This window comes from Aristolochia californica, unplaced genomic scaffold (assembly GCF_029961685.1).
Source record: "Aristolochia californica isolate CCGP_79_NKW_82.1479 unplaced genomic scaffold, dmAriCali1.0.hap1 SCAF_6, whole genome shotgun sequence".
NCBI lineage: Eukaryota > Viridiplantae > Streptophyta > Magnoliopsida > Piperales > Aristolochiaceae > Aristolochia > Aristolochia californica.
The window spans coordinates 10,739,444-10,752,040 of NW_027182257.1; positions in this window are offsets into that span (position 1 = coordinate 10,739,444).

Here is a 12,597-nt window from a genome sequence, read left to right on the forward strand (position 1 = left end):
AAGATGCTAATGACCTATGGGATCCAAACCACATTAAATTCACAAGTAAACGTGAGGTGGAATATTTACCCGAGTTAAACAAGCCATTATTTTGCCCATTTACAAAAAAGTTGACCTAATAATCATAGATTCATGTAAAGTAATTTATCAAACAATCATGCATCATAGGCTATATTTTTGTAAGAAATGACTGATGGATATGGAGTCAACACTCAGTTAAAAATCCCCTGCCTCCCCCTTCTCCCAACGATTGCGAAACCTAATTTATAAAAATTAGATAGACACTTTTTGGAATTATCTCTCTCTACATTTGTGCATGCTTAAAACATGTTAAAGATGAAATGACCAATGGGATCCAAACCTCAATAAATTCTCAAGTGAGAGCGTGGTGGGATATTTACCTGAGTTAAAGAAGCCATTATGTTGCCCATTTGAAAAAAAATCTGACCTCACAATCATAGATGATTGTAAAGTTATTTATTGATCAATCATGCATAACATGCTATATTTTTAAAAAAAATGACTTATGGATCGGGAGTCAACCCTTAGTAAAAAATGACCCGCGTCCCCCTTTTCCCGACGATTGCGAAACCTAAAATAAAAAAACTAGAAAGAGTTTGCAATCCCTAAAAATTACGGACACTTTTTGGAATTATCTGTCTTTATATTTTTGCAATTCCATTTTAAATGTATTCTTTTTTCTTAAATCAAAACATGAGTTTTCACATTTCGCTTTAACAAGTAAACAAAGAGGTAAAAAGGCAAATAGATCACAACAAAATGAAAATTATAGAATTTATGTGTGCCAAAATTTTTATAAAACAACAAATGTCAGTGAAGATAGTTTATTCACACGCCACAAATGAACACAAAATTTTTTATGTCCAAGTTCGGGAAGTTCCACTAGTTCAACCCTAATAGCTTGGAATTTTATAAGAAAGAGATATCTAATTGATCCTAGTAATCTTTTAAATATGGATATGCATGCTTGAAATTTGTTAAGATGCAGATGACCTATGGGATCCAAACCTCATTAAATTCTAAAGTGCAATTGCGGTGGGATATTTACCCGAATCAAACAAGCTATTATTTTGCCCATTTACTAAAAAGCTGACCTATCAATCATAGATGATTGTAAAGTGATTTATCGGTCAAGGATGCGTAAGGTCTTTATTTTTTGAGAAATGACTTATCTATTGGGAGTCAACACCCAATTAAAAATACCTGCCTCCCCCTTTTCGCGACGATTGCGAAACCTCAAATATAAAAACAAGAAATAGTTTGAAATCCCTAAAAATAATGGACACATTTTGAAATTACCTCTCTCTACATTTGTGCAAAAATATTTGAGATGTATACTTTTTTCTTAAATCGAAACTTGAGTTTTCACTTTTCCCTTTATCTTGTTAACAAAGAGATAAAAAGGCAAATAGAAAAGGAATACACAAAAAAATGAAAATTTTACAGTTTGTGTATGCAAAAAATTTAAAAAAACAACAAATGTAAGGAAAGAAAATTTATTCACACACCACAAATGAACACAAATGTTTTGATATCCAAGTTTTGTAAAATTCACTAGTTCAACCCTTATTGCTTGGAATTTTATAAGAAAGAGATTTCTAATTGATCCTACACTTGTTTTAAATGTGGATAAGCATGTTAGAAACATATTAAAGATGCAAATGACTTATCGAATCCAAACCTCATTAAATTCTCAAGTGAACGTGCAGTGGGATACTTACCAGAGTCAAACAAGCCGTTATTTTCCCCCTTTACAAAAAAGATGACCGAACAATCATAGATTATTGTAAAGTGATTGATGGATCAATCATTCGTAACAGGCTATATTTTTGTAAGAAATGACTTATCGATTGGGAGTCAACACTCAATTAAAAATCCCAGCCTCACCCTTTTCCCGACGATTGTGAAACCTAAAATATAAAAACTAGAAAGAGTTTGCAATCCCATAAAATTCCAAACACTTTTTGGAATTATCTCTTCGTACATTTGTGCATTTCCATTTTAGATGTATATTTCTTAAATCCAAACTTGAGTTTCCACTTTTCCCTCTATCTCTTAAACAAAGAGATAAAAAGGCAAATAGAACACTACACTATAAAAATTTTGGAGTTTATGTATGCAAAAAATTTAAAACAACAACAAATGTAAGTAAATAAAATTTATTCATAAAGGCAAATAGATCACAACAAAATGAAAATTTTAGAGTTTATGTATGCAAAAAATTTAAAACAACAAAAAAAGTAAGGAAAAAAAATTTATTCAGACACCACAAATGAACACAAGTTTTTTATATCCAAGTTTTGTAAATTCCACTAGTTCAACCCTTTTTGCTAGGAATTTTGTAAGAAAGATATTTCTAATTGATCCTACACATGTTTTAAATGTGATATGCATGTTTGAAACATATTAAATATGCAAATGACATATCGGATCCAAACCTCATTAAGTTCTCAAGTGAACGTGTGTTGGGATATTTACCCGAGTCGAATAAGCCAGTATTTTGCCCATTGACAAAAAAGTTGACCTAACAATCATAGATGATTGTAAAGTGATTTATCAATATATCATGCGTAACAGACTATATTTTTGTAAGAAATGACTTATGAATTTGGAATCAACACTCAATTAAAAATCTCCCGCCTCCCCCTTTTCCCGACGTTTGCCAAACCAAATATAAACAAACTAGAAAGAGGTTGCAATCCCTAAAAATTAAGGAAAATTTTTGGAATTATGTCTCTCTATATTTTTGAATTTCAATTTTAGATGTATTCTTTTTACTTAAATCAAAACTTGAGTTTTCACTTTGATAAAAATGCAAATAGATCACAACAAAATCAAAATTTTAGAATTTATGGTTGCTAAAACATTAAAACAACAACAAATGTAAGTAAAGAAACTTCAACCCTAATTGCTTGGAATTTTATAACAAAGAGATTTCTAATTGACCCTACACATGTTTTAAATATGGATATGCACGCTTGAAACATGTTAAAGATGTAAATGACCTTTGGGATCCAGATCTCATGAAATTCTCAAGTAAACGTGCGTTGGGATATTTACCCGAGTCTAACAAGCCACTACTTTGCCCATTTACAAAAAAGCTGACCTAACAATCATAGATGATTGTAAAGTGATTTATCAGTCAATCATGCGTAACTCGCTATATTTTTGTCAGAAATGACTTATGGATTGGGTGTCAAAGCTCAGTTAAAAATCCCCTGCCTCCCCATTTCTCAACGATTGTGAAACCTAAAATATAAAAACAAGAAAGATATTGCAATCCATAAAAATTACGGGCACTTTTTGAATTTATCTCTCTCTCCAATTGTGCATTTCCATTTTAGATATAACTTTTTTCTTAAATCAAAACTTGAGTTTTCACTTTTCCCTTTATCACGTAATTAAAGAGATAAAAATACAAGTACATCACAACAAAATGAAAATTTTAGATTTTATGTATGCAAAAAATTTTTAAACAAGAACAAATGTAAGTAAAGAAAATTTATTTACACGCCACTAATGAACACAAAAGTTTTGATATCCAAGTTTAGGAAATTCCACTAGTTCAACCGTAATAACTTGGAATTTTATAAGAAAGGGATTACTAATTGATCCTACATAGGTTTTAAAAATGGATGTGCATGCTTCAAATATGTTAAAGATGAAAAATACCAATGGGATCCAAACCTCATTAAATTCTCAAGTGAACGTGTGTTTGGATATTTACCCATGTCGAACAAGCCAGTATTTTTCCCATTTATAAAAAAACTAACCTAACAATCATAGATGATTGTAAAGTGATTTATCAATCAATCATACGTAACGGGCTATATTTTTTTAAGAAATGATTGATGGATTGGGAATCAACACTCAATTAAAAATCCCCCTCCTCCCCCTTTTCCTGACGATTGCGCAACCAAATATATAAAAACTAGAAAGAGTTTGCAATCCCTAAAAATTATGGAGAAGTTTTGGAATTATCTTTCTCTACATTTGTGAATTTAAATTTTAGATGTATTCTTTTTACTTAAAATCAAAACTTGTGCTTTCACTTTTCCCTTTATCTCATAAACAAAGATATAAAAATGCCAATAGATAACAACAAAATCAAAATTTTAGAGTTTATGTATGCAAAAACTTTAAAACAACAACAAATGTAGGTAAAGAAAGTTCAACCCTAATAGCTTGGAATTTTATAAGAAAGAGATTTCTAATTGACCCTACACATGTTTTAAAGATGGATATGCATGTTTGAAACATGTTCAAGATGCAAATGACCTATGGGATCAAGACCTCAAGAAATTCTCAAGTGAACGTGCGTTGGGATATTTACCCGAGTCCAACAAGCCACTATTTTGCCCATTTACAAAAGCTGACCTAACAATCATAGATGATTCTAAATTGATTTATCGGTCAATCATGCGTAACGGGCTATATTTTTTGTCAAAAATGATTTATAGAATTGGAGTCAACACTCAGGTAAAAATACCCCGCCTCCCTCTTTTCCTGATGATTACGTAACCTAAAATATAAAAACTAGAAAGAGTTTGAAATCCCTAAAAATTAGAAACACTTTTTGGAATTATCTCTCTCTACATTTTTTCATTTCCATTTTAGATGTATAATTTTTTCTTAAATCAAAATGCGAGTTTCAACTTTTCCCTTTATCTTGTAAACAAGGAGATAAAAAGGCAAATAGATCACAACAAAATAAAAATTTTATAGTTTATGTATGCAAAAAATTTAAAACAACTATAAATGTTAGTAAAGAAAATTTATTCACACACCACTAATGAATCCAAAAGTTTTGATATCCAAGTTTCAAAAATTCCACTAGTTCAACCCTTATAGCTTGGAATTTTATAAGAAAGAGATTTCTAATTGATCCTACACATGTTTTAAATATGGAAATGCATACATGAAACATGTTAAAGATGCAAATGACCTATGGGATCCAGACCTCATTAAATTCTCAAGTGTACGAGTCGTGGGATATTTACCCGAGTCAAACAAGCCAATATTTTGCCAATTGACAAAAAAACTGACCAAACAATCTTAGATGATTGTCAAGTGATTTATCGGTCAATCATGCATGACGGGCTATATTTTTGTAAGAAATGACATATGGATTGGGAGTCGACACTCAGTTAAAAATCTTCTACCTTCCCCTTTTCTCGATGATTGTGAAACTTAATATATAAAAATTAGAAAGAGTTTGTTGTCCCTAAAAATTATGGAGACTTCTTGGAATTCTCTCTTTCTACATTTGTGCTTTTAAAATTTAGATTTATACCTTTTTCTTAAATCAAAACCTGAGTTTTCACTTTTCCTTTTATCTCGTTAACAAAGAGTTAAAAAGACAAACAGATCACAACAAAATGAAAATTTTAGAGTTTTTGTAAGTTAAAAATTTAAAACAACAACAAATGTAAGTAAAGAAAATTTATTCACACACCACAGATGGAGACCAAAGTTTTGATATCCAAGTTTTGGAAATTCCACCAGTTCAACCCTAATAACTTGGAATTTTATAAGAAAGAGATTTCTAATTGATCCTACAAATGTTTTAAATATGTATATGCATGCTTGAAATATGTTTAAGATGCAAATGACTTATAATATCTAAACCTCATTAAATTCTCAAGTCTACGTCCGGTGGGATATATACCCGAGTTAAAACATGCCATTATTTTACCCATTTACAAAAAAACTGACCTAACAATCATAAATGATTGTAAAGTGATTTATTGGTCAATCATGAGTAACTGGCACTATTTGTGTAAGAAACGATTTATGGATTAGGAGACAACACTCAGTTAAAAATCAACCACCTCCCCCTTTTCCCGATGACTGCAAAACCTAATACATAAAAACAAGAAAAAGTTTGCAATCCCTAAAAATTATGGGCACTTTTTAGAATTATCTCTCTCTCCAATTGTGCATTTCCATTTTAGATGTATACTTTTTTCTTAAATCAAAACCTGAGTTTTCAGTTTTCCCTTTATCTCACAAACAAATAGATAAAAAGGCAAATGGATAACAACAAAATGAAAATTTTAGAGTTTATGTATGTAAAAAATTTAAAACAATAACAAATGTATGTAAAGAAAATTTATTCACTCACCAAAAATGAAGACAAAATTTTTGATATCCAAGTTTGGGAAATTCCACTAGTTCAACCTAAAAGCTTGGAATTTCATAAGAAAGAGATTTCTAATTGATCCTACAAATGTTTTCAACATGGATATGCATACTTGAAACATGTTAAAGATGCAAATGACAAATGGGATCAGAACCTCATTAAATTCTCAAGTTAACGTGAGTTGGGATATTTAACCGAGTGAAACAAGTCACAATTTTGCTCATTTACAAAAAAAAAAAAACTGACCAAACAATCATTGATGATTGTAAAGTGATTTATCAGTAAATCATGCATAAGGGGATATATTTTTGTAATAAATAACTTATGGATTAGGAGTCAACACTTAGTTAAAAATCCCCCGCCTCCCCCTTTTCTCGACAATTGTGAAACCTAATATATAAAAATAAGAAAGAGTTTTCAATCCCTAAAAATTACACAAAACTTTTGGGAATTATCTCTCTCTTCATTTGTGCATTTACATTTTAGATGTATACTTTTTTCATAAATCAAACCATGAGTTTAAACTTTTCCCTTTATCTCGTAAAAAAAACAGAAAAAGGTAAATAGACCACAACAAAATGAAAATTTTAGAGTTTATGTATGCGAAAAATTTAAAACAACAACAAATGAAAGTAAAAAAAATTATTCACACTCCACAAATGAACACAAAGTTTTGATATCCAAGTTTAGGAAATTGCACTAGTTCAACCCTAATAGTTTGGAATTTTGTAAGAAAGAGATTTCCAATTGATCCTACACATGTTTTAAATATGGATATGCATGCTTGAAACATGTTAAAGATGTAAATGACCTATGGGATTCAAACTTCATTAAATTATCAGGTGAATGTGAGTTGGGATATTTACCCGAGTCAAACAAGTTATTATTTGGCCCATTTACGAAAAAGCTGACCTAAAAATCATGGATGATTGTAAAGTGATTTATCGGTCAATCATGCATAATGGGATATATTTTTTTAAGAAATGATTGTGGATTGGGAGTCAACACCCAGTTAAAAATCCTTTGCCTTCCCCTATTCCCGACAATTGCAAAACCTAATATATAAAAATTAGAAAGAGTTTGCAATCTCTAAAAATTACGGACAATTTTGAGAATTATCTCTTTCTACATTTGTTCATTTCAAATTTTCATGTATACCTTTTTTCTTAAATCAAAACCTGAGTTTTCACTTTTCCATCTATCTCATAAACAATGAGATAAAAAGGCAAATACATCACAATAAAATGATAATTTTAGAGTTTATGTATGCAAAAAATTTAAAAGAACAACAAACGTAAGTAAAGAAAATTTATTCACACACCTCAAATGAAGACAAAATTTTTGATATCCAATTTTGGGAAATTGCACTTATTCAACCTTAGTGGCTTGGAATTTTATAAGAAATATATTTCTAATTGATCCTACACAAGTGTTAAATATGGATATACATGTTTGATATATGCTAAAGTTCAACCCTAATAGCTTTGAATTTTATAAGTAAGAGATTTGTAATTGATCCTACACATGTTTTAAATATGGATATGCTTGTTAGAAACATATTAAAGATGCAAATGACTTATCAGATCCAAACTTCATTAAATTCTCAAGTGAATGTGTGGTGGAATATTTGCCCGAGTCAAACAAGCCATTATTTTGCTCATTTACATAAAAGCTAACTTAACAATCATAATGATTGTAAAGTGATTTATTTGTTTAATCATGCGTAATGGTCTATATTTTTGTAAGAAATGACTAATGGATTGGGAGTCAACACTCAGTTAAAAATCCGTCGCCTCCCCCATTTCCCGACGATTGCGAAACCTAATATATAAAAACAAGAAAGAGTTTGCAATCCCTAAAAATTATGGGCACTTTTTGGAATTATCTCTATCTACATTTCTGCATATCCATTTTAGATGTATACTTTTTTGTTAAATCAAAACTTGAGTTTTCACTTTTTCCTTGCTCTCATAAACAAAGAGATAAAAAGGCAAATAGATCACAACAAAATCAAAATTTTATATTTTATGCATGCAAAAAAATTAAAACAACAACAAATTTAAGTAAAGAAAATTTATTCACACACCACAAATGAACACAAAAGTTTTGATATCCAAGTTTTGGAAATTCCACTAGTTCAACCCTAGTAGCTTGGAATTTTATAAGAAAGAGATTTCTAATTGATCCTATACATGTTTTAAATATGGATATGCTTGCTTGAAACATGTTAAAAATGCAAATGGCATATGGGATCACAACCTCATTAAATTCTCAAATCAACATGCACTGGGATATTTACCCGAGTCAAATAAGCCATTATTTTACCCATTTACAAATAAGCTGACCTAGAAATCATAGATGATTGTAAAGTGATTTATCGGTCAATCATGCGTAACGGGCTATGTTTTTGTGAGAAATGCCCGATGGATTGGAAGTAAACACTCGGTTAAAAATGCCACGCTTCCCCTTTTCCTGACGATTGTGAAACCTAATATATAAAAACTAAAAAGTATTTGCAATCCCTAAAAATTATAGTCACTTTTTGGAATTATCTCTCTCCACATTTTTTCATTTCCATTTTAGATGAAAACTTTTTTCTTAAATCGAAACTTGAGTTTTGACTTTTCCCTTTATCTTGTAATAAAAGGATCAAATGGCAAATAGATCACAACAAAACTAAAATATTAGAGTTTATGTATGCAAAAAATTTAAAACAAAAACAAATGTATGTAAAGAAAATTTATTCACACGCCACAAATGGATGCAAAAGTTTTCTTATCCAAGTTTGGGAAATTCCACTAGTTCAACCCTCATAATAAGAAAGATATTTCTAATTGATCCTACACATGTTTTAAATATGGATGTGCATGTTTGAAATAAGTTAAAGATGAAAATGACCAATAGGATCCAGACCTCTTTAAATTCTCAAGTGAACGTGCACTGGGATATTTACTCGAGTCAAACATGCCACTATTTTTCACATTTGCAAAAAAGCTGACCTAACAATCATAGATGATTTTAAAGTGATTTATCAGTGAATCATGCGTAACGGGCTATATTTTTTTGTAAGAAATGACTTATCGATTGGGAATCAACACTCAGATAAAAATCCCCCGCATCCTCCTTTCCCCGATGACTGCGAAACCTAATGTATAAAAACAAGAAAGAGTTTGCAATCCCTAAAAAATAGATAAACTTTTTGGAATTATCTCTCTCTACATTTGTGAATTTCTATTTTAGATGTATAATTTTTTCTTAATTCAAAATGTGAGTTTTAACTTTTCCCTTTATCACATAAACAAAGAGAAAAAAAGGCAAATACATCACAACAAATTGAAATTTTTTTTGTTTATTTATGCAAAAAATTTAAAACAACAACAAATGTATGTAAAAACAATTTATTCACACACCACATATGAACACAAAAGTTTTGATATCCAAGTTTGGGAAATTCCACTAGTTCAACCCTAATAGCTTTGAATTTTATAAGAAAGGGATTTCTAATTGATCCTACACATGTTTTAAATGTGGATAAGCATGCTTGAAACATTTTAAAGATTAAAATGACCTATGAGATCCAGACCTCATTTTATTCTCAAGTGAACGTGTGGTGGGATATTTACCCGAGTCAAATAACCCATTATTTTGCCCACTTACAAAAAACAAGACCTAACTATCATAAATGATTGTAAAGTGATTTATCAGTCAATCATGCCTAAGGGGCTATATTTTTGTAAGAAATGACTTATGGATTGGGAGTCAACACTCAGTTAAAAATCCCCCTCTTCCCCCTTTTCTCGACGATTCTGAAACCTAATATATAAAACGAAGAAAGAGTTTGCAATCCCTAAAAATTATGGGCACTTTTTGGAATTATCTCTCTCTACATTTCGGCATTTCTATTTTAGATGTATACTTTTTATTAAATCAAAACTTGAGTTTTCACTTTTCCCTCTATCTCTTAAACAAAGAGATAAAAAGGCAAATAGATCACACCAAATGAAAATTTTAGAGTTTATGTATGAAAAAAATTTAAAAAAATAACAAATTTAAGTTAAGAAAATTTATTCTTACTCCAAAAATGAAGACAAAAGTTTTGATAACCAAGTTTGGGAAATTCCACTAGTTCAACCCTAGTAACTTGGAATTTTATAAGAAAGAAATTTCTAATTGATCCTACACCTGTTTTAAATATGGATATGCATGCTTGAAACATGTTCAAGATGAAAATGACCGATGAGATCCATACCTTATTAAATTCTCAAGTGAACGTGTGGTGGGATATTTACCCGAGTCAAATAAGCCATTATTTTGCCCACTTACAAAAAAGCTGACCTAACTATCATAGATGATTGTAAAGTGATTTATCATTCAATCATGTCTAAGGGCCTATATTTTTGTAAGATATGACTTATGGATTGGGAGTCAACACTCAGTTAAAAATCCTCCGCCTCACCCTTTCCCGATAATTGTGAAACCTAATATATAAAAACTAGAAAGAGTTTGCAATCCCTTAAAATTACATAGACTTTTTGGAATTATCTCTCTCTATATTTGTGCATTTCTATTTTAGATGTATACTTTTTTTCTTAAAACAAAACTTCAGTTTACACTTTTCCCTCTATCTCTTAAACAAAGAGATAAAAAGGCAAATAGATCACTACAAAATCAAAATTTTAGAGTTTATGTTTGCAAAAAAATTAAAACAACAACAAATATAAGTAAAGAAATTTTTTTCACACACCACAAATGAACGCAAAAGTTTTGATATCCTATTTTGGGAAATTCCACTAGTTCAACCCTAATAGCTTGGAATTTTATAGGAAAGAGATTTCTAATTGATCTTACACATGTTTTAAATATGGATATGCATGCTTGAAACATGTTAAAGATGAAAATGACCAATGGGATCCAAACCTCATTAATTTCCCATGTGAACGTGTGTTGGGATATTTACCCGAATCAAACTAGCCAGTATTTTGCCCATTTACAAAAAAAACTGCCCTAACAATCATATTTGATTGTAAAGTGATTTATCAGTAAATCATGCGAAACGGGCTATATTTTTTTAAGAAATGACTTATGGATTGGGAATCAACACTCAGATAATAATCCCCCACCTCCCCCTTTGCCCGACGGTTGTAAATAAAAACTAGAAAGAGTTTGCAATCCTTAAAAATTACATAAATGTTTTGGAATTATCTCTTTTTAAATTTTTGCATTTCCATTTTAGTTGTAAAATTTTCTCTTAAATCAAAACTTGAGTTTTCACTTTTCCCTATATCTCGTAAATAAAGAGATAAAAAGGCAAATAGATCACAGCAAAATGAAAATTTTAGAGTTTATGTATGTAAAAAATTTAAAAAAACAACAAATGAAAGTAAAGAAAATTTATTCACAGACCAAAAATGAAGGCAAAAGTTTTGATATCCAAGTTTGAAAAATTCCACTAGTTCAACTCTAGTAACTTGAAATTTCATAAGAAAGAGATTTCTAATTGATCCTACACATGTTTTAAATATGGATATGCATGCTTGAAACATGGTAAAAATGAAAATGACCTATGAGATCCAGACCTTATTAAATTCTCAAGTGAACATGTGGTGGGATATTTACCTGAGTCAAACAAGCCATTATTTTGCCCACTTACAAAAAAGTTGACCTAACTACCATAGATGATTGTAAAGTGATTTATCATTCAATTATGTGTAAGTGGCTATATTTTTGTAAGAAATGACTTATGGATTGGGGGTCAACACTCAGTTAAAAATCCCCACCCTCACCCTTTTCCCGATGATTGCCAAACCTAATATATAAAAACAAGAAAGAGTTTTCAATCCCTTATAATTACAAATAATTTTTGGAATTATCTCTATCTACATTTGTGCATTTCCATTTTAGATGTATACTTTTTTCATAAAAAAAACCTGAGTTTTCATTTTTCCCTTTATCTCGTAAACAAAGATAAACAGGCAAATAGATCACAACAAAATGAAATATTTAGAGTTTATGTATGCAAAAAAATTACAACAACAACAAATGTAAGTAAATAAAATTCAACCCTAATAGCTTGGAATTTTATAAGAAAGAGATTTCAAATTGACCCTACACATGTTTTAAATATAGATATGCATGCTTGAAACATGTTAAAGATGAAAATGACCTATGGGATCCAAACCTCTAGAAATTCTCAAGTGAACGTGCAGTGGGATATTTATCCGAGTCAAACAAGCCTTTTTTATGCCCATTTACAAAAAAACAAAATTAAATAACAATCATAGATGATTGTCATGTGATTTATCGGTCAATCATGGGTAATGGTCTATATTTTTTTAAAAAATGACTTATCAATTAGCAGTCAACACTCAGTTAGAAATCCTCCGCCTCCCCCTTTTCCCAATGATTGTGAAACCTAATATATAAAAATTAGAAAG